This window comes from Podarcis liolepis, assembly GCF_965112155.1.
Source record: "Podarcis liolepis genome assembly, chromosome: 18".
In the NCBI taxonomy this organism is placed as follows: domain Eukaryota; kingdom Metazoa; phylum Chordata; class Lepidosauria; order Squamata; family Lacertidae; genus Podarcis; species Podarcis liolepis.
Window position 1 is genome coordinate 2275318 of NC_139572.1, and position 11434 is coordinate 2286751.

Below are 11434 nucleotides of genomic sequence, written 5' to 3' on the forward strand. Positions count from 1 at the left end.
GGGAAAAAAAGATTTAATTATTGATCAGGCACTAGTGTAGACACACCCACCGTTGTTCCATGCAGCTTGGCCTACCTTGCAGGGGTGTCCTTTACAGAAATAAATAAATTGATTTTTCACAAAAAATTAAACAAATACACACATATAAACAAACAAACATAGATCATAGCTTTTATAAACCTTGATCTAATTAACATTGTTCAGTGACTTCCTGTGATTTCAATATATATCATTTTAACGCTTTTCCAAATCAATGTTGTTATAAAATTAACTTTTATCTCTTGACATCTTTCTTTCTTCCCACTTCAGGATTAAACATATTAATCCATCACATAATCCATAATACATATTGCAAATACTATCTGGTATTTGCAAGGTTTTTCCAACCAATTTAACTTAACATATTTAGCTAAATAGTCATTCAATTTCTTCCATTCTTCCTGGAACAACTCCTCCGGTCAGGTCGGCTTTGCTCCAAAAATTCCATCATTTTTGCAGGGGTCTCCTTAAGTGATCTCTGCAACCTGGAATAAATGGTGTTTACTGGGCATGGCTTGACCCTGATCACTTCCCTGCCTCAAGCCAGCACTGTATAATAATAATAATTAATAATCAACAAATAATCATTAATTAATTAATAATATATTTGTAACCCCATGTGATAGGAATGTTATGGTCTTAGATATATAAGAAATGTTCATAAATGTACCAGCCAAGCACGTACATAGATCAGCACAAGAAGACCGACCCGGAACCATTTTTGATTCCTAAACTGAGCAAATGTTTTCTCTGCAATGTCAAAGTGGGAAACCTCCCCATTGTCTCTTTCCTCACAAATCCTGTCTTAAGGGCACATTTAAGATATGAATAGGGTGTGAGCCTGTGACCTGGCGCGGGAACTAAGTATTTATCATTACAAAAGACTGGCCAGGCTCCCCAGGAAATCCAATCAAGTAACCTGCCAGATAAACAAGGACAGGAGAAAAACAACATTCAAATTTCTGTTGTAGACCACCTTTTCTGTGATGTAGGTGTGATGTATCTGAGGGGTGGTCTTAGGTTACACCCCTTCGGTGATGTATGTATGATGTTTCTGGGGGTGGTCTTGATCTACAGGGGGGCAATTTCAAAAGTCTTTATAAGGCCTTGCACACCATTTTTCTGGGTCCCTCCTCTCTCCTGCGTGTGAGGGGAGCACCCTGTTGCAACAGATCAATAAAGGCCAAGCTTACTAGCTGCTTTGCTTCTCAATATTCTCTGTTATTTTCTCCTACCAATAGGGAACCTATGTAAGGACTCTATATGGGCTCTTGGATACCCCATAAGGGAAAAGGGCAATTTTTGTTTACAACACCCACCCAACTTAATAATTAATAGTAATAATATATTTGTGCCTCATTCATCTGACTGGGTTCCCACAGCCATTCTGGGGCATATATATAAAAACATCTAAACACACACACACACACATACAGTATAATAACAAAACTTTTAAAAAGAATTGGGGAAATGTATAATTTATTTAGCAGAGCGCTTGCAAGCGAACGAAAACATTAGCAGGGTTTGCAATCTGGCTTGTAATGTAACGATTATTATGGACAATACGGAGTTGATAGAAAATATAAGGCTATGAAATAAGTTGTTGTTGTTGAGTCGTTTAGTCGTGTCCGCCTCTTTGTGACCCCCTGGACCAGAGCACGCCAGGCCCTCCTGTCTTCCACTGCCTCCCGCAGTTTGGTCAAACTCATGCTGGTAGCTTCGAGAACACTGTCCCACCATCTCGTCCTCTGCCGTCCCCTTCTCCTTGTGCCCTCCATCTTTCCCAACATCAGGGTCATTTCTAGGGAGTCTTCTCTTCTCCTGAGGTGGCCAAAGTCTTGGAGCCTCAGCTTCAGGATCTGTCCTTCCAGTGAGCACTCAGGGCTGATTTCCTTCCGAATGGAGAGGTTGGATCTTCTTGCAGTCCATGGGACTCTCAAGAGTCTCCTCCAGCACCACAATTCAAAAGCATCCATTCTTCGGCCATCAGCCTTCTTGATGGTCCAGCTCTCACTTCCATACATCACTACTGGGGAAACCAGAGCTTGACCTATACGGATCTTTGTTGGCAAGGTGATGTCTCTGCGTTCCCGCATATTCTGCCTGGATTCCTTGCCTCCCCAAAACTGGGCAGGCATGAAAATTCGCTCTGTGCCAGCAGCTTCTGAGTTTGCAATCATAATTCCGAGCCGTCAGACAAAAGGTGGTTTGGGTTGCTATTTCTGCCGCTGACGTTCTCTCCTCTCCTGGGCTGCCGATGTTTTCTTTGGAGAGCCAAGCAGAACCGCAGGAATCTTCTGGGTTCTGCGTTACCCAGGCGCCCCTTTCTGCCAGGGCGAAACCAATACCGGTTGGCTGAGGACACCAAACCTTGAGAACCTCAAATCCCGGCTCGTGCCAGGATCCCTTTGGATCCAGGATTCCCGGGTCTGGTGGCAGCCGGTCAGAGGCACCGGGGAAACTCATGGGGGCAAAGGGAGGGGAGAAGAGTTTTCGAAGCATTCGAGACATGGAAGGGAACCACCATGGCTATTTCATTTCATATTTTTTTTGCCAGGAATGGTGTTGCAGGAATTGATGTATAGGTTGGAAAAGGGTCCAGATATCACGCACATGCAGCCCACTACTGTCGCAGGAACCCCCCCCCCCAACCATTCAGTTTGTACAAACTTTACACACACTCACACACTACCTACGCTACGCTTCTGTTATACAGTGGTGCCTCGCAAGACGAAAAGAATCCGTTCTGTGATTCTCTTCGTCTAGCGGTTTTTCCGTCTTGCGAAGCAAGCCCATTGACGGATTAGCGGATTAGCGCTTTTAGCGGCTTTTAGTGGTTTATCTGCTGATCGGATCAGCTGATAAGCGGCTTAGCGGCTTAGAAAAAGGGAGGGGAAAGGGGAAAAAACCAGCAGGAACTCGCAAGACATTGTCGTCTTGCGAAGCAAGCCCATAGGAGATTCGTTTTGCGAAGCACCTCCAAAACGGAAAACTCTTTCGTCTAGCGAGTTTTCCGTCTTGCGAGGCATTCGTCTTGCGGGGCACCACTGTAAATTCATATAAAATCAACCATACATCGGATTGGCACTGTTCCACTTTTATTTTACTCCATGGAGGAAGGACTACAAAAACGGGAAGGTTTGATACAGGCCAGACATAATCCCTTGAGCATCCCAGCACATACACAGGAGCCCTGCCCAGTTGCTATGCCAACCCTGATGGTCCTAGGCAGAAGACCATCAAGGTCACAAAGAACTTGCATATGGGAGTGGATTCAGCACAGACTGGAACAAAGGACAATGATCAGCTCTTCCCTCTGGGGGCAGGAAACTGCAAACTCCCCTCTGTCACCTGGAAAGTACTCATGGGGAGGGGGAAAGGAGGAACCAGCCAGGTGACAGGACACTCAGGTTACCACCACAACCCTTCCCTCAACCCCTCCTTTCTGTGATGTATGTATGATGTTTCTGGGGGTGGTCTTGATCTACAGGGTGGCAATTTCAAAAGTCTTTATAAGGTCTTGCGGGCCATTTTTCTGGGTCCTTCCTCTCTCCTGCAAGTGAGGGGAGCACCCTGTTGCAACAGATCAATAAAGGCCAAGCCTACAGGCTGCTGTTTTGCTCCAAGTTATCCTGGTTGGTGTCTTTGTTTTCCTCCAAGGGAGCCCTCGGATTTTTCCGGTAACAATTTAAATTTTTTTTTTGCCAGGAATGGTGTTGCAGAAATTGATGTATACGTTGGATATCACGCACATGCAGCCCACTACCAAAATCAGCACAATCGCTTTTGTGACTTTTGTGATTCGTCCCCACAAAACACTTCATCACAGTTTCTTCCTATCTATTCAAAGGGCCTCTGCTGCACGATACCAAATGTAAGAATTCACTGATAAATGTACAGTGATACCTCTGGATGCGAACGGGATCCGTTCCAGAGCCCTGATCATATCCTGAAGCGAACGCAACCCCCTTCTGCACATGCGCGGGTCACGATTCGCCGCGCCTGCGCATGTGTGAGCAGCGAAACCCGGAATTAACGCACTCCGTTATTTCCAGGTCGCCGCGGAGTGCAACCCGAAAATGCTTAACCTGAAACTCCTTCAACCCGAGGTATGACTGTACCTATGTACAGTGGTATCTTGGGTTAAGTACTTAATTAGTTCCGGAGGTCTGTTCTTAACCTGAAACTGTTCTTCACCTGAAGCACCACTTTAGCTAATGGGGCCTCCTACTGCCGCCGCACCACCGGAGCACGATTTCTGTTCTCATCCTGAAGCAAAGTTCTTAACCTGAAGCATTATTTCTGGGTTAGCAGAGTGTGTAACCTGAAGCGTATGCAACCTGAAGCGTATGTAACCCGAGGTACCACTGTATAAGCTAAACAAGCTATATAGGGACGTGGGTGGGGCTTGTGGTCTAAACCACTGAGCCTCTTGGGCTTGCCGATCAGAAGGTCGGCGGTTCGAATCCCCGCAATGACGGGGTGAGCTCCCGTTACTCGGTCCCAGCTCCTGCCAACCTAGCAGTTTGAAAGCACGTCAAAGTGCAAGTAGATAAATAGGTATCGCTCCGGCGGGAAGGTAAACGGCGTTTCCGTGCGCTGCTCTGGTTCGCCAGAAGTGGCTTAGTCCTGCTGATCACATGACCCGGAAGCTGTACGCCGGCTCCCTCGGCCAGTAAAGCGAGATGAGTGCCGCAACCCCAGAGTCGGCCGCGACTGGACCTAATGGTCAGGGGTCCCTTTACCTTTACTGGCTCACTGGGAAAACTTCAGAAATTCATATACACATAAGAAAATAATAATAATAAAAATCCTTCCAGTAGCACCTTAGAGACCAACTAAGTTTGTTATTGGTATGAGCTTTTGTGTGCATGCACATAGTTGGTCGACTATGGCACACCAACACAGCTAACTAACTGTAACTAGAACTTTTTTCCTTTAATTTTTTGGGGGGCCCCCAAGAGAGTGGGGCCCTAAGCTATAGCTTGTTTAGCTTTTACGTAAATTCGGCACTGGACATAACTGCAAAAGTCACTATTACAATTAATTAGAAAAAAATATATGCTTCGCTGCCCTAAAAAGGAAGATGGAATTTGAGCAATTTTCTTTCAAGCCCCATTCTTTGACATCTGGAGAGCTTCTGAAAACAAAACGCCCCCGTCCGAAAGGCTTGGCTTGTCATCCGCAAGCGCCTCAAGACGTGTCATTATTCATATTTATTATACAAATATTGGGATGATTTAAGAGCCCGCGGGATCTTGAAAACAACTTGCTGCTGGTTTTGCCCCGTGCCAGACTTGCGGTTGGGAACGATCTGCCCCCAGAGAGGGTTACGGAGCCGGCGGTCTGATTTTTTTATCCACGTCCTCGGAAAAAAGAACATCTAAAAAGCAACTGCAGGTGGGAATTTGCGTCTCGGGCCCTTCCACGGCTCGGTTCGAACTCAGGACATTGATCCGCCGAGCCGGGAAATCTTGGGGGCACGGAACGGTTTGTTATCGGAAGCCACGGGTTGCGAGAACCCCAAACCGAAACGGCGGAATTGAGGAAGTGTTGTAAACTAAAATTTTCCCTTATGGGGTATCCAAGAGCCCATATAGAGTCCTTACGTAGGTTCCCTATTGGTAGGAGAGAATAACAGAGGCCAAGCAGAGAATATTGAGAAGCAAAGCAGCTAGTAAGCTTGATCTTTATTGATCTGTTGCAACAGGATGCTCCCCTCACCCGCAGGAGAGAGGAGGGACCCCGAAAAATGGTGTGCAAGGCCTTATAAAGACTTTTTTTCACCAGAAGCGGCTTAGTCCTGCTGGCCACATGACCCTATTGATCTACTTGCACTTTGAGGTGCTTTCAAACTGCTAGGTTGGCAGGAGCAGGGACTGAGCAACGGGAGCTCACCCCGTCGCGGGGATTTGAACCGCCGACCTTCTGATCGGCAAGTCCTAGGCTCTATGGTTTAACCCACAGCGCCACCCGCATCCCCTCTCTCATGTAAAGGTAAAGGTAAAGGGACCCCTGACCATCAGGTCCAGTTGTGGCCGACTCTGGGGTTGTGGCGCTCATCTCGCTTTGCTGGCCAAGGGAGCCGGCGTACAGCTTCCGTTTCATGCGGCCAGCAGAACTAAGCCGCTTCTAGTGAACCAGAGCAGCGCACGGAAACACCGTTTACCTTCCCACCGTAGCGGTACCTCTTTATCTACTTGCACTTTCATGCTTTCGAACTGCTAGGTTGGCAGGAGCAGGGACCAAGCAACGGGAGCTCACCCCGTCATTGCGGGGATTCGAACCGCCAACCTTCTGATCGGCAAGCCCTAGGCTCTGTGGTTTAACCCACAGCGCCACCCGCGTCCCCTCTCTCATGTACACCCCCTCAAGAAAACTCCTGTGAAATTTCTGAAACCGGCTGGGAATTTTAGGAAACAAAAAACGCTTCTCAGAACAGGGCCTTCGTGTTCTGGCAGAGGGGAGCCAGGATGTGAGCTGTTAAAAAACCTTTCTCTCAGCGCTTCTTCCTAGACACGAGGGGAGAAGGATTGGGTTGTACTTTTCACAGCTCGTTTCCTCCTGAAGGAGCTCTTTGTCTCGGGGAATTTGATGGTTTGTCCAGAGGGGAGCTCGACTGACACGCTTTGGCCAGACAGACAGGCAGAAATGGAATCCGCTGGCGTGATTCGAGGGAGGAAGTTACAGCGGTGCTATTTTAACGGGAACACACCCCGAAACCCACATTAAGACGGGAACGCGAGGCTCCCATCTCTCAGGCATAATCCTGTGAGACGTGGTGCAATTCTTCCGCAGAAACGCGTTGTTTCGCAATTGCATCTAGCGGGTTGGGCTAGATGACCACTGATTGTCCCTTTCCGACTCTACGAAAATCCAAATCGGCAGCTAACCCTGAAATTGTCCGCTATGCGTTGAAAGCAGGGCCTGGCCACAGCCGTGGCTTACCTCCATAAAGAAATCCTGGGAAGTTTAGTTCTGGGTACTGAGAGTTGTTCGGAAACCCGACTCCATTCCCCTTGTGGCGCTACAATTCCCAGAGTTCCCAGGCGCAGCACGAAGGCAGCTTCCTTCCTTCCACGAAGGCAGAACATCGGCTTTGCACATAAGATGCCCTGGGTTCGATTTGGCATCTCCAGGCCGGAACCAGGAAGGCACCCAAAGCTGAGACCCCGGGGAGCGGCTGCCAGCCAGTGTTGCCAGACCAAAGGTCCGTTTCCTACGTCCCTGCGTTCCCTATCGTGGATTTTCTGGGCCAATTCCCCAGCACAAATTCGCAGAGCTTGGGGTCCCCAGCAGCTCTCTCCATAGTGCTTGAGGATGTGGAGGGAAGGCAAAGCGAAGACAGCCGAGGCCTTGTTTGTGTTGGCTCCCATCCACCACTAATGCCAGGCATGGCTCCCCCTTCCTACCCTGGGTGGATGGAGACAGCGGAAAGGAACAGGATGGGAGGGCGCTGATCTTAGCGCGCCCCCTAATTTGGGGTGTACGCTCATCCCTGCAATCTTCTGGAGGTCACGGCGAGAAATTGGGGCCACCCCCGAAAAGGCCCAGATACCTCCTGCCCTCCTCTTTGCTCTACCACACCTGCATTTCTCATCAGTCACTCCTGGAGCCTCAAAGCAGGGCAAGGAAACAAAGAGAGAGAAAACCACAGGCCGCCCCAGAGACTCGGGCCGCTCGTGAAACCTGACCGGACTCCGAGACGGGCGAGGGCATTCCAGCACGTTCCTTCGTCGCTAAGTCAGCCTTGGCTACGGAAAAGGTCTCCGGGAACGGGGAAGGTTCCTGGGTTATCCTTGCCGCCGGGAAAGTGTTTTACCTCACGGGGAATGATGCCTCTAGGCCTATTCCCCTCCAAACCGGGAACGAGAGAATCGGTCCGCTTTGGGGTTCCTCGTTTCCCCGGTTTCGTGACACACTCTCTCGCTTTTTGGCCTCAATCCGTCGTGCCGCAGAGACAAAACGTCCCCACTGAAGATCGCCGGCGGTTTGCTGCAAATTTCTCCCCTCCTGCGCACGTTTTGCTAGGCGTTCCTACCCAACGGAAACATTTTCCGCAAGCCCTTCCCCGTCGTACAATGCACCTTGACTTTTGCACGCCTGAGCACTATTTACACAAGCATCGCCTTATAATGTGTGCGTTTTAGCACACACCTTGGTTCTCGGACTTAATTTCCAGGAGTCCGTTCGACGCCCGAAACCGTTCGAAAACCAAGGCGTGGCTTCCGATCAACTGCCTGCGCTCAATCGGAAGCCGCGTCGGACGTTCAGCTTCTGAAAAACGTTTGCAATCCAGAACACTTACTTTCTGGTTTGCGGCATTCTGGACCATTTTGTTCGACAGCTAAGCCGTTCTGGAACCAAGGTACCGCTGTATTAAAGGTAAAGGGACCCCTGACCATTAGGTCCAGTCGTGGCCGACTCTGGGGTTGCGGCGCTCATCTCGCTTTATTGGCCGAGGGAGCCGGCGTTCAGCTTCCGGGTCATGTGGCCAGCAGGACTAAGCCGCTTCTGGCGAACCAGAGCAGCGCACAGAAACACCGTTTACCTTCCCGCCGGAGTGGTACCTATTTATCTACTTGCACTTTGACGTGCTTTCGAACTGCTAGGTTGGCAGGAGCAGGGACAGAGCAACAGGAGCTCACCCCGTCATCGTGGGGATTCGAACCGCCGACCTTCTGATCGGCAAGTCCTAGGCTCTGTGGTTTAACCCACAGCGCCACCTGCGTCCCTACCACTGTATTACTGCAGGGCAAAAAGAAAAGCCTTGCTGATTCTAGTCTGGCTTCTGGTATGCCAGTAATAATAATAATAATAAATTTTATTTATATCCCGCCCTCCCCAGCCGAAGCCGGGCTCAGTAACGGCTCCATGTTTGGTGAACGCAGAACGTTTGAATTTTTATTCATATCTGCACCGTCCCTCTTGTATTCATTTGTGTACTGTCTACACTGCTTTTTGCACCCAAATATTTGAGTATTTGCTTCTCGATCTGCTACTTTTTGGTCTATCACTCCCTCACTGGACGTCCACACACAAATGCCTCATTTTTATAATGACAACAAGAACCTGGAACTTCCAGCAGGAAAAGCGATATTCCTTTCCTCCGAAAACAAAAGCAAGTTTCTAGCGTGTGAATAGAGAGGTGATTGAAATAGCAAGATTATTTCTACAAATATTGGTATATCTAGTTCAGAGCGTCGTCCACCCTGACTGACGGAGGGTTTCAGTCAGCGGAATATTCCCATCCCTACCTGGAAATGGTGTTCAGGATTGGACCAGGGACATTCAGCCATTTCCCTGCTAAGCTACGGCCTTCCTGAACGAAGACCCCTCTGAGCCTTGTCCTTAAAACCGGGGCGCAAAATGTTTTCCTCATCCTCCGATTACCTCTCCGGCAAAACTCGCCAACTGGACGTTTTGAAAACCAGGTCTGCTTGTCCCGGAGCGTTTGATCTTGCCGTCGTGCGTTCCAAGAATGTTTGGGAACGGATCCTGGCTCGCCGGAGACGTGCTGGGCTTTGCAGAAAAGGCTCCGCCCTTCACCCGTCGTATATAACGTTTCAACGCTTGGCACGAGCGGCTGGCCGCTCTGTTGCGTCTCGCAAAGCTCAGGAGAGTTGTGGTCCCCTGGCCGGGAGACAGGCGGACATCAATAATTTCCACCCCTTCCCTTTGGCAAGGCCTTGCCGCTCGTATACTTTAATGTCTCGTTTTTGCTGAGAACACAAATCTCTGTACATAAAGACCCGGCGTAGGAGGGAATGGGAGCCCTGGGCCAACGCACATACCTGAAACATCTGGATGCAGGCGGACTCTAAAGTATCTTTCTCTCCCAGACCCCTGAGACATGGGGGAGATGCTTGAAAAATGTAGTATAAACACCAACAATTGGGGAACACTGGCCTGCGAGCGCTCCAGTTGGAGAACAGCCTTGACCAAAGGTGTCGTGGGCTTTGAAGACACTCGAACTCAGGACGCAAGGGAGAAGCGTGCTAAGAGGAAGGCACACTTGGCAAACCCTCACCAGGATCGACTCCCACCTGGAAACCTATGTCCCCACTGTGGAAGGACGTGTGGATCCAGAATTGGCCTCCACAGTCACTTACGGACTCATTGTTCGTACCGAGCAATGGGAGCTCACTCTGTCGTGGGGATTCGAACCACCGACCTTCCGATCAGCAAGTCCTAGGCTCTGTGGTTTAACCCACAGCGCCACCCACGTCCCTATTTATATGTATACATATGTCTATATAACATCCAGGTTTTTCAGAATGAATTCTGGGGGTGTGGCGTGTGTGTGAGAGGCTTGCCCAGGATTCGATTCCTTGACTCGACTCCAAGCAATTATCTAGTCCTCATGAAGGAGCCGGCCTCAACTTCCATTCCTGAATTGTTGTGGGTTTGGACTCGGGGTTCGCTTCCCAGCAATACAATTCTACGATTCTGTGTCAAACAAACAGGGGTTGGGGGTGGCCGCAAGACTATATAGATCTCCCTAGGGGTCTCCAGTTTTAAATTACTGGTCAACCTAAGAATATCAGAAGGCTCAAATGTCCCCAAAGCACAACACTGCCCTTCCGCTGCAAGCCAATGAGGCGACGACAAGGCTTTCAAGTTTGTTTGCGAGACGTTAACAGCGAGGGAAGTCGGAGGAGGAGGAAAGCAATCGAGGAGAGGCTGGGTACGGCTCCCCTTTTCTTTGATGGGGTTCCTGCTTCACGCTAGTGGTTTACATAGGGGTGATTCTTTGCTTGTATTCAGCTGGCTAAAGCTGAACCACGGCAGCCGGGAGTCAACGCCATTAGGCCTGGGGCAATTTAGTCGAAGGAAACCATGAATTGTGTGGCAGTTATGCCAATCTTAATCAACTGTGTATCGTGCTATATATACACTGTTTGTGAATACGGTGGTACCTCAGGATACATACGCTTCAGGTTACATACGCTTCAGGTTACAGACTCCGCTAACCCAGAAATATTACCTCGGGTTAAGAACTTTGCTTCAGGATGAGAACAGAAATCGTGCTCCGGCGGCATGGCGGCAGCAGGAGGCCCCCATTAGCTAAAGTGGTGCTTCAGGTTAAGAACAGTTTCAGGTTAAGAACGGACCTCCGGAACGAATTAAGTACTTAACCCGAGGTACCACTGTAATGAATTGACCCTGCTGCCTATATTTTGGGACCCTCCATGGGGGTGTGGCTTTCTGCCCATGGAGTGTGGCTTTCCTTGTGGGCGTGGCTATTCCTGGGGGGCGGCCACGACTATGGCACTCTCCTTGGGACTAGGGATACGGGGGGCAATCAGGATGAGCCCCTGCCCTTCACAATTTACCACTACACCCTTGGGGAAGACCACAGGTAGGGCATGGGTTAAGGAATCGACACTGGGGA

The 11434-nt window shown here is 49.4% G+C and overlaps 1 long non-coding RNA gene across 1 annotated transcript; it reads left to right on the forward strand.

The window, feature by feature from the left end:
* Positions 1 to 764: 764 nt before the first annotated feature.
* LOC310697653 lies at positions 765 to 3665 on the forward strand. The gene is made up of 2 exons (XR_014521140.1): positions 765 to 1185; positions 3600 to 3665. It is a non-coding gene; the product is annotated as an uncharacterized lncRNA (long non-coding RNA).
* The last annotated feature ends 7769 nt before the right edge of the window (positions 3666 to 11434 follow it).